The following is an 11,037-nucleotide window of genomic DNA, read 5'->3' as shown; positions in this document are numbered from 1 at the left end:
AATTCTTGGTGTGCAAGTTGTCAGTCGGCTGCCTAAAAAACCCCAACTTTTCTGACTTTTCGATATACGACTCTCAGGGGTGTTGGCATCCTAAGCCTTGATCCAGGTCACTGTCTTTTCAAATCAATTACTTTGGCTGAGTGCCGTCCTGACCGGAGAGCTGGCAGGTGAAGAAGGTTGAAGGGTTCCACATGACGTTCCATCAACACCACCGTCCAACGAGGATACTTCTTATCACCGTCTGCAATCTCACGGAGATAGTCCGGTGCAACGGCCATTCCCAACATCTATAACATGGAGGAACCCTCGAAATAAGGTTCAGGTCTCAGGGAAACCCCGGACAATAAGTATTAGATCTGCATCTGAGATAACATTCGTGTCCACAGTTCATTCTAGATATAATAATAATAATAGTAAAAACAGTAACACAGACAGTGAAATACACTATATTGCCAAAAGTATTGGGACACTCCTCCAAATCATTGGATTCAGGTGTTCCAATCACCTCCATGGCCCCCGGTGTATAGGATGAGGCACCTCGGCATGCGGACGCTTCAACAAACATTTGTGAACGAATGGGTCGCTCTCAGGAGCTCGGTGACTACAAGCGTGGTAGCGTGATAGGTTGTCACCTGTGCAGTAAGGGCAATGCAAAGCGTGGGATGCCGTGGTGTAACGTGCGCCGCCACTGGACTCTAGAGAAGGGGAGACGTGTTCTCTGGAGTGACCAATCACGCTTCTCTGTCTGCCAATCCGATGGACGTGTCTGGGTTTGGCGGTTGCCAGGAGAACGGTACTTGCCTGACTGCATTGTGCCAAGTGTAAAGTTTGGTGGAGGGGGGATTATGGTGTGGGGTTGTTTTTCAGGGGTTAGGCTTGGCCCCTTAGTTCCAGTGAAGGGAACTCTTAAGGCATCAGCATAACAAGACATTTTGGACAATTTCACGCTCCCAACTTTGTGGGAAGAGTTTGGGGATGGCCCCTTCCTGTTCCAACATGACTGCGCACCAGTGCACAAAGCAAGGTCCATAAAGACACGGATGGGGGAGTTTGGGGTGGAGGAACTTGACTGTCCTGCACAGAGTCCAGACCTCAACCCCATAGAACACCTTTGGGATGAATTAGAGCGGAGACTGCGAGCCCCTCCCCCAACATCAGTACCTGACCTCACAAATGTTCCAACATTCCCATAGACACACTCCTAAACCTTGTGGACGTCTTCCCAGAAGAGTTGAAGCTGTTATAGCGGCAAAGGGCGGAGCCAACCCAATACTGAACCCTACGGACTAAGACTGGGATGCCATTAAAGTTCATGTGCGTGTAAAGGCCGGCATCCCAATACTTTAGGCAATATAGTGTAGTCAGTGGGAAGAATGTTCCTTACATTGGGGGTCAGTGAGAAGAATGTTCCTTACATTGGGGGTCAGTGGGAAGAATGTTCCTTACATTGGGGGTCAGTGGGAAGAATGTGCCTTACATTGGTGATCAGTGGGAAGAATGCTCCTTACATTGGTTGTCAATGGAAAAAATTTCCCTTACATTGGGGGTCAGTGGGAAGAATGCTCCTTACATTGGTGATCAGTGGGAAGAACGTCCCCATTACATTGGTGGTCAGTGTGAAGAATGCTCCTTACATTGGTGATCAGTGGGAAGAACGTCCCCATTACATTGGTGGTCAGTGTGAAGAATGCTCCTTACATTGGTGATCAGTGGGAAGAACGTCCCCATTACATTGGTGATCAGTGGGAAGAATGCTCCTTACTTTGGTTGTCAATGGAAAAAATTTCCCTTACATTGGTGGTCAGTTGGAAGAATGCTCCTTACATTGGTGGTCAGTGAGAAGAATGCTCCTTACATTGGTGGTCAGTGAGAAGAATGCTCCTTACATTGGTGGTCAATGGAAAGAATGTCCCTTACATTGGTGGTCAGAGGGAGGAATCCCGGAAACCAATGACGTTTTTGGGACACAGGCAGCCCCAGTTCTATTAGACGATCAACGAAACTGGATTTCTGGTTAGGTTCGGCAAACATCCAAGGGAACCCAATCCAGGCCATCATGAATACTGGTGACCTTCTGTCCTCATTGTATTGGATTCCACTTCATGAAAGGCGCCTCTCTCCCACTAATAGGGGATTTTATGTTGCTCTTTATTTTGCTCTCTTGCCATTGTATAAAATGCCAGGAAAAAGTGACAGTCGTGCCGCCATGAACACCAGGACAGGAAGTCCCCCCATACAAGGATGCCAACCGCGCAGGGTAATTCGAGATCTCGCTCACATCCTGACCCGGGCCTTTCCTGTTGCCTGAAAAATGCGCATTCTTTGGCGTGTAAATAAACAGTTTCAGTTTGTGTTTTTATTTCTTCCGAGAACATCAACGTGTCTCCAGAAGGTCATAAACTGTTTTTTTACTGCCAAGAAAAGGAAAACAATGTACAATGCCTTCACTGTAGCCAGGAGTCTGTGGCCGTGACACGCAAATAACAACCATCAGCTCAATACTCACACTTTCCATCTCATATTGAGGGAATCCAGACTTATGTAAAGCTCTGCGTTAGATAATCATTCTTGTGCTAAGCGGGCAAAAGAAAAAAAAAACTGCACGCTTAAAGCTGAACTCTAGCTGATTGAAACCCCCAATGACCAGCACTTCTTTTCCCACGGCTCTTCCTGCCGGTCCAGTGATGACATTGGTCCTTCTGCATCACCAGCGGTGGTGGCCGGTGGTTACGGAAGCACGGAAAGCCACTCAAATAAAAATCTAAATGATGTCCTGTGCTGCAGTACTGTGAGCCCAGGCTGTTGTAATGACATACCCCCAGGGGGCGTGTCCGTGACAGCCTGGGATTACAGGAAGTGGGTTGTGTAACACTGGCCATCATTCAATCCGGCATCGGAGCTCCATCTAGTGGCCTGAAGAGGAGTATTGCATCCCTTTAAGAGATTGTTACGCATGAGGCGCTTCATGGGCTTCCAGAAGAAGCGATTGGCTTTCAAAGTGATCACATGATCAGGATAGTTGCTATATGACTGGTAGCTGTCGATGACAGTGCAGTAGGGTGCACGATTGAAGGCGTTCCCGGCACAACACAGCGACGCCGGCCAAACACACACGGGGCAGCAATGTATAAAAGGCCATCGTTGCGCTGCCACATATATGTGCACAGCGGGAGTTAAAGAACACGGGGTAAAACTTCAAGAAGTAGCTTTTTCTTGCTATTGAGAAGATTCCCTGATGTGCCAGTCACATGACTACTGCCAAGGCCGTAGTCACATGGTGTCTGCTTAAAAGGGACACAGGGGGCGAATGTGCAGGCAGAACCAATTAGCAGCTCAAAAGTGATTGGCCAAGATCAGGAGACCAATGTCTGACCATTGAACTGAATGGGCTGCCCTATCAACGCAGGCGAGCTGTCGTAAGAGCACAACAGTGCAGAAGAAATAAAAATGTATATATATCTTTTTGTTTAGGTAAAAATAAGTTTATTTTAGGACTATTGCATATTTACAACTAGCAGCCAGCAGATGGCAAGCTCTGGGAAACAGAATCAGCTTTTCTATAGCTATGGAACAGACCTGAATAGCAGGAGAGGTCACATGACACAGGTTGATGATTCAGGGGAGCAAACTCGACCCTCCCTCTCTTCTGGCAGACCCATTCACATTATTACTGTCTTTTTATGAAAAATCCCAGTATGCTCTATAAACTGAACAACATAGGTGCATCCTCTATTAAATCTTTATGTGTAGCCTATAAATATAAATAATTAAAAAAAAGACATAAAAGTAGAATTTATGAGCTTTTTCAGTCCTGATTTAACTTATGTACACAAATGGTGGTAACACAGCCTTCCAGCAGCAAGCGTACAGCAAACAGGTTTTTCTTGCGAACTCTGTTTCTATAGTGCTGATCTATGCACAATGCTTTGCGGAGTACACAGAGACGTTTCCATTGTCCCCGCCGCAGCTGTATACAATAACGTTACAATTCCTCCCGGACGTACAGAGCTTTATAGAGGACGCCGAACCATTTACACCGGCCTCTCCCGCAAGCAGCTTGTAATTTCATGTACCACCAGTGACAAAACACGCTACGATCGTACATTTATATAACTATATAACTTTATATAACTAATAATCTACTGCGCGTATGAAAAACCATTGGCGTCAGTCTGTCTGCCATAGGAGCCTACACTCTAATGTCCCAGTATGGGCCACACATCAGTGGCGTCATAAGGGGGGTCTGCGCTCCGGTTGACACCCAGCCTCGGGATACCCCTGCCACACGTGCTATAATCGAACATTTATACACAGCTTTTATATATTCGGGAACGTTAATATAAGTACACGGAACCATTCATATTAGTCTCTGTCCCAAAGGAGCTTACACTCCAATGTCCAGTCACAGTGGCGCACACACACTATAATCTTTAAATGATATAGCCCTGAGATATCTTGAAATTCTTTATATATATATATATATATACACACACACACAGTGGTACCTCGGTTCACGAACTTAATTTGCTCCGCGATTCTGGTCGCGAACCAAATTGGTCGCGAACCGAATCAAACTGTGATCAGATCACGATCTCGACTAGAGGAAGCCATGACCATGTGTCAGAGCAGGGAAGGTGGCTGTGGTTGTGTTCGTCACCCGATGCGGAGTTCGAGAACGGAAGCAACATTTCCCGAACTACCTGTTCGCGAACCGAGGTACCAATATACAGGTGAAACTCGAATAATTAGAATATCGTGCAAAAGTAATTGCAGTAAGTGCTGCAAAAGGGGCCCAAACCAAGTACTGAGTACATTTGCATGCTTGTACTTTTCAGAGGTCCGATATTGTTCTATGTACAATCCTTGTTTTATTGATTGCATGTAATAATCTACTTTTTTGAGGTTGTGGATTTGGGGTTCTTGGGGTTTTCATGAGCTGTAAGCCATAATCATCACAATGATGACAAATCACGGCTTGAACTATCTTGATTTGCATGTAATGAGTCTCTCTCATATATTAGTTTCACCTTTTAAGTTGCATTAGTGAAATAAATGAACTTTGCACGATATTCTAATTATTCGAGTTTCACGTGTATGTATATATGAATCCCAAAGACATATCTGTGAAGCCCCTAGTTTCAGATCCACCTGGATCCTTTCGCAGGTAAGGCGAGCATGGCAATGCATCAGAACATTTCACATTGATATATTTTTGGTGGACTTGAAACTGTAGTAAATAGAATATGAATAAATTCCACAAAGGACTGCAAAGATAGGTCATTGGGACACACAAACACACTTCTGTATGTGCACACAGATCAGCCATAACTTTTTTGACCACCCACCTAATATTGAGTAGGTCCCCCTTTACCTGACCCGTCCAGGCATGGACTCTACTAGACATCTGAAGGTGCGCTGTGGTATCTGCATGACCCTCCCACCTAATATTGAGTAAGTCCCCCTTTTCCTGCTGTGGGATCTGCATGACCCCCCCTAATATTGAGTAGGTCCCCCTTTTCCTGCTGTGGGATCTGCATGACCCCCCCCCCTAATATTGAGTAGGTCCCTCTTTTCCTGGCTCGTCCACTCATAGACTCCACTAGATCTCTGAAGGTGTGCTGTAGGATCTGCATGAACCCTCCCCCCTAATATTGAGTAGGTCCCCCTTTTCCTGGCCTGCCCACTCATGGACTCCACTAGATCTCTGAAAGTATGCTGTTGTAAGTTGTGAGGTGATTGGCCTCCATGGATCGCACTTGTTTTTCCAGCACATCCCACAGATGATCGATTGGATTGAGATCTGGAGAATTTGGAGGCCAAGTCATACCCTCAGACTAGTTCTTGTGTTCCTCAAACCATTCTTCAATCATTGTTGCAGGGCGCATTATCCTGCTGAAAGAGGCCACTGCCATCGGGAGTACCGTGTCCATGAAGGGGGGGACTTGGTCAGTAACAATGTTTAGGTCGTTGTTCAGTGTTAAAGTAACATCCACATGATTGGCAGGACCCGAGGTTTCCCAGCAGAACATTGCCAAAAGCATCACCCTGCCTCCACCGGCTTGTCTTCTTCGCATAGTGCATCCTGGCGTCATCCCTTCCCCAGGTAAGTGACGCACACACCCGGCCTTCCACATGATGTACATCAGACCAGGCCACCTTCTTTCATTGCTCCGTGGTCCAGTTCCCATGCTCACGTGCCCATTGTAGGCACTTTTGGCGGTGGACACGGGTCAGCATTTAATTTTTGTTCTGCATAATTTATTATTTTCTTGTTTTTCGAAATAAATACATAATAAAAATGAGGCCATCCAGAGTATAACCCTTCCCCTGTGGGCATCGATTACGGTATTAGTAAATAGGTATTTATAAATGTTTTCACACAAGATTCCCAAAGCTTTCTCTAATTGGAAAAAATGTGAGAATCCTGGGAAAAAACATGAATAAATAAACTGCTGAGTTTTGATTTAGAGTTTACACATCATTAATTTCAATAAGCAAAACGTATGACGCCAGGATTACAATGCCAACGTTCAGGAGTTCGTCCAGATCAATACTAAATATTCACCAGACAAATATTTGTACAGTCCAGTAAGGATCATTTTACGGCAAACACCATAATTACAAAGTCAACATTGACACTGAGAGTCCCTTATACTCTGTACATTCGAGATTCGGGGAATTCAATTTCTTTATCCTCCTGACAATGGGATTATATAAGCCGGACCCATATTGGCAATGCTTTCCTTCCCAGCAGGCTTTGCTAAGGCCTCCTCAACACCTTCCATCTAATCCCCTTAGAGGAGAACTATGAGGCGAGTGAAAATCACTCAGCCTCATTGTCCGAGCCGACGTGTGACAATGAAACTGTCACACGTGGGCTCAATAGATCGGGAAGTGAGCGAACACATACTGCCGATCGCTCCCTTCTCGAGCATGTCCCTGCAGAGAGCCGTGACTGTCACTCAGTTCCCCCCTCCCCGCTCCTCCAGCGCTGACTGGCAGAACCGACGGGGCAGGTACAGCTGGCTCTGCCTCTAGATAAGCAGAGCCAGCTGTCACTCACCCAGCTGGGTGGATCTCGACAGTAATGTCGGGATCCGTCGCGGCTGCGGCGGTCTCAGTATACCGCGAGCTGTAGTTTTGCGATATACTGAGCTTAGGGTGATGGGAGGACGCTAGTTTGTGTCCCCCCCGTGACCCTGAGGAGAACTATGGGGAAAAGCCCTGACCCCATAGTTCTCCTTTAACAAGGCTCCTGTGATATATTTGTACAGTAAAGGATCCTGCTCTGGCAAATCGGTCAGATTAGACTTCAGGAAGTCCTTTGTTGGAAAAAATAGAAATCTTACACGTTCAGAAATGCCGGAGTGCTTTGTTGTCCATCACGTTAGGGCAGTGAATGCATAATGTATTGTCTACAGTCAATATAGTAACCTATGACCCGAGTTTCCTGGGAATCCCTAATCATTGGCTCGCAGAATTGCCAAAAAGAACCTACGAGTTTATGATGGCACTGGTGCATGACCCTCATGCATCCCACAATGCAATGCCATAGCCCCCAACGCCCAATTAATTCTTTGTGGTCCACCTAACAAGGGGCATGGCAGAGGTGTGTCTTTTGCCTGCACACTTTGTACTATATGGTGCCCGTTTTCCATCTGAGAACGTTGGAAGGTATGCAATGCACGACACATTGGTGGTCAAGAAGAGATGGCCCCCTTCTGTTGGTGATCAGTGATAAGAATGCTGTTACGCTGGTGGACATGTAGTGTCCTCATATGTTGGGAGGCAGCGGGGAGAATGCTCCTCACATTGGTGGTCAATAGAAAGAATGCTCTTTGATCTCCTCCATCCTCAGCCGCTTCTTGTGTGTTGGATGCCTATGGTGTCTGTAACCTCAATATAGGCTGAGGAAGGTTAGTTCTCACATAGAAGCAGTATTGGTATCCATGGAGCTCCAATGGACATCCAACACAGAACCATACCAAGGTCATCTGTGATGTTCAAGGTGGATCAAGATGGCCATATTTGATGTTCATCATGGATCAAGAGGGTCATATTTAATGTTCACCATGGGGAAAAGCCCTGACCCCATAGTTCTCCTTTAACAAGGCTCCTGTGATATATTTGTACAGTAAAGGATCCTGCTCTGGCAAATCGGTCAGATTAGACTTCAGGAAGTCCTTTGTTGGAAAAAATAGAAATCTTACACGTTCAGAAATGCCGGAGTGCTTTGTTGTCCATCACGTTAGGGCAGTGAATGCATAATGTATTGTCTACAGTCAATATAGTAACCTATGACCCGAGTTTCCTGGGAATCCCTAATCATTGGCTCGCAGAATTGCCAAAAAGAACCTACGAGTTTATGATGGCACTGGTGCATGACCCTCATGCATCCCACAATGCAATGCCATAGCCCCCAACGCCCAATTAATTCTTTGTGGTCCACCTAACAAGGGGCATGGCAGAGGTGTGTCTTTTGCCTGCACACTTTGTACTATATGGTGCCCGTTTTCCATCTGAGAACGTTGGAAGGTATGCAATGCACGACACATTGGTGGTCAAGAAGAGATGGCCCCCTTCTGTTGGTGATCAGTGATAAGAATGCTGTTACGCTGGTGGACATGTAGTGTCCTCATATGTTGGGAGGCAGCGGGGAGAATGCTCCTCACATTGGTGGTCAATAGAAAGAATGCTCTTCAAATATGACCCTCTTGATCCATGGTGAACATCAAATATGACCCTCTTGATCCATGGTGAACATCAAATATGACCCTCTTGATCCACTTTGAACGTCACAGATGACCTTGGTATAATTCTGTTGAATGTCCATTAAAGCCCATGGATACCAATACTGCTTCTATGCGAGAACTAACCTTCCTCAGCCTATATTGAGGTTACAGACACCATAGGCATCCAACACACAAGAAGCGGCTGCGGATGGAGGAGATCAATGAGTTAGGATTTACATCCAAGGGTCCTAAAGTGGTTAAAGTGGATGTAGACCCTAAATCATTGATCTCCTCCATCCTCAGCCGCTTCTTGTGTGTTGGATGCCTATGGTGTCTGTAACCTCAATATAGGCTGAGGAAGGTTAGTTCTCACATAGAAGCAGTATTGGTATCCATGGAGCTCCAATGGACATCCAACACAGAACCATACCAAGGTCATCTGTGATGTTCAAGGTGGATCAAGATGGCCATATTTGATGTTCATCATGGATCAAGAGGGTCATATTTAATGTTCACCATGGATCAAGAGGGTCATATTTAATGTTCACCATGGATCAAGAGGGTCATATTTAATGTTCACCATGGATCAAGAGGGTCATATTTAATGTTCACCATGGATCAAGAGGGTAATATTTAATGTTCACCATGGATCAAGAGGGTCATATTTAATGTTCACCATGGATCAAAACGGTCATATTTGATGTTCACCATGGATCAAGACGGTCATATATGAAATTTTATGTGGATCAAGATGGGCATATAAAATACAGCATTGGGTTCATCTCGCCCAGCGAAGCAGTATGGGTTTCCATGGGCTCCAATAGACATCCAACACAGAACCATACCAAGGTCATAAGCATCTTCATCCTGAAGTGGTAGTACCAAGATCATGGTGGCTGCTGCTGCCCTGATCTTGGTATCGTCTTTTTCGGCAGGTGATGCTTATTAATTACAAGTGATCTGGGCACCCAGATCACTTGTAACAGCCTGTGAATGTGCTGCAATCTGGTTTTTAGGGTCCCTTGCTTCTCTGGGGGGTAAGGGACCTCAGCAGAGTGTCAGAATGAAGAGCAGGAGCAGGAGCAGACCGAACGAGGAACATCCATTCCCTGATCTGTGATCCTTGTAGCAGGGAGCTCTGTGCTCACAGCGCTGCCCACTTCAGAATTGGCCCAGGGGATCGAGCGCCTTCCTGTACTGGTGTGTCTGTATTGGAGGGCAGGGGAGACTAATAGACTCCCGAAGTCTCCATAAAGAGAACCTGTCACCTCCCGGCTTGTTAGCCCTTTTGTGATAGCAATAAAGTTAAAGGGAAAAAAAAAAGTAAAAAAATAATACAATTAATAAAGATAAAATAAAAAAAGAATTCCCGGGTGGTCACCAGAACTCGGGTCCCCATTGGAGGATTTCCCATCCCTCCCTGCTCCGGCGACCACCCAAAACGAGGGATCTTCTTTCACCTTCAGTGATAACATTCACCAGGACAATACGTAGAGGGTGAATCTCCCCTAACAGGGACACAGACAGCAGTAGGAGCCTGACAGGCGCTCTGATCCCTCTCCACTCCATCCAAAAAGCACTTTATAATTTGTGTCTTCTGCTCATCATGAGCTCCCCCGGCACACGTGACACATGACTCTGCAGGTCCATGAACCCTGACATACATAAGAGCAGCGAACAGTTACTGATTACAACATACAAAGTACAGCGGGGGAGGGGGTGCTGATGACGGCTCTGCACCGCTGGCATCACAGACGGCGCCGAGGATCAGCTCACAGCATCCTGAGTCACTTTAAAGAGAACCTGTCACTTCGATTATAAGACGGCAGGCAAAAGTGCAGAAGGATCCGGCATTTTCACTGCTCACTAGAAGCGCGTTTCCTTCCCGTGAATGATTGTTTATTGAATTGCAATGAGAAGATGTGAAGTGTCAGCTCCTCAGCACAGCCCCCCGGGGGGGGGGGGGGTCACTACAGATCTGCCCCCCCACCACGGCTATAGATACACCACTGACAGCCCTCCTCCTTCCTTACACATCACAGCCCTCCGGTATTCTGTGCTGGCCCAGCTCCTCCCTATACAAACTTTTATGTAGCAGCTGCTGCTAAAGAGCGTCAGCTCTGAGCCTGATGACACCGAAAACAAGATGGCGGCCCCACAGTCTCAGGGGAAATAACAGGAATACAATGCTCGTATGTCATAGGAAGATTGATGGTGAAATTAGCTTCTTTGTAGCTTTCCCGACCCCCAAGAGCCCCTCCTGCTGCTCCCCCTAGAGCCCCTCCCCCTCCTCCCCCAGAGCCAC

The sequence above is a fragment of the Nanorana parkeri genome, unplaced genomic scaffold, assembly GCF_000935625.1.
Source record: "Nanorana parkeri isolate BGI_ZX_2015 unplaced genomic scaffold, ASM93562v1 scaffold1500, whole genome shotgun sequence".
Taxonomy (NCBI): Eukaryota; Metazoa; Chordata; class Amphibia; order Anura; family Dicroglossidae; genus Nanorana; species Nanorana parkeri.
This window is presented reverse-complemented; position numbering follows the sequence as displayed.